This window comes from Morone saxatilis, unplaced genomic scaffold (assembly GCF_004916995.1).
Source record: "Morone saxatilis isolate NCDOM2014 unplaced genomic scaffold, NCSU_SB_2.0 Contig17, whole genome shotgun sequence".
Classification (NCBI taxonomy): Eukaryota; Metazoa; Chordata; class Actinopteri; family Moronidae; genus Morone; species Morone saxatilis.
Window position 1 is genome coordinate 24088864 of NW_023339729.1, and position 244 is coordinate 24089107.

Here is a 244-nt window from a genome sequence, read left to right on the forward strand (position 1 = left end):
CTATCTATCTATCTATCTAGCTACAGTATCTTTGCAGCTCGAGATTGTATTGCACATTTTAAAATGGGGATAACACGGGCAGTATTTTAGAAAACTGTATGGTAACTGCCTTCTATCTTGCAGAGTCAGAGGCCTGGGAAATTGGAAGTGATTCATAAAATTACTGTGGCAGTGAGTACCATCACAGGCTGGGATTATCATCATCCACTGCTCAGCTCTGTGTAAGTGTGTATGAGTGTATGTG